Source organism: Austrofundulus limnaeus, unplaced genomic scaffold, assembly GCF_001266775.1.
Source record: "Austrofundulus limnaeus strain Quisiro unplaced genomic scaffold, Austrofundulus_limnaeus-1.0 Scaffold3422, whole genome shotgun sequence".
Classification (NCBI taxonomy): Eukaryota; Metazoa; Chordata; class Actinopteri; order Cyprinodontiformes; family Rivulidae; genus Austrofundulus; species Austrofundulus limnaeus.
Window position 1 is genome coordinate 3,252 of NW_013955824.1, and position 643 is coordinate 3,894.

Below are 643 nucleotides of genomic sequence, written 5' to 3' on the forward strand. Positions count from 1 at the left end.
GTTTAGTAAATCAGTCTCAAAACAAGATCAAAAATACTTTTTGGCTGATATAAGATTTTAAAACTTGGTTACATGGATATTTTTTTGCACAGGATTTGTTAGGAATATCTTCAAAGTTTAAGATGTGTAAAATTTGTTCTAAGTAATAATAAATCACTTCATATTTGATATACATGTTGCTTTTACTTTGTATCTACAAAAACATCCTAATAAAGCAGCCAAAAAATGTTTCAACAACTTTCTAAAAATCTGTACCAACAGGTGTGAAGCGTGCTAAAACAAAGATTTTTCCGACTTACTTCATATATGGGTGGAGAGGCGAGCCCGACAAAGACATGACCAGGCAACAAAACAGCAACAAAGCAGCTTTCCCCATCATCACAGCCGCTACTGGAGAAAAGTGGACTATCAGAATAAACGACAGGAGAAGAAATTACATTTGGTGGGGGGAAAAAATGCTGAAATCACAGTTTCTCACCACCAGCGTCATGGCACGACAGGAAGATAAATGAAAGTTGAGGCAGGCAGATAACTGTGATGTGATGTGAAATAACAGAGCTGCTCCTAAAATGTAAAGATGTGTGTGTGTGTGTGTGTGTGTGTGTGTGTGTGTGTGTGTGTGTGTGTGTGTGTGTGTGTGTGT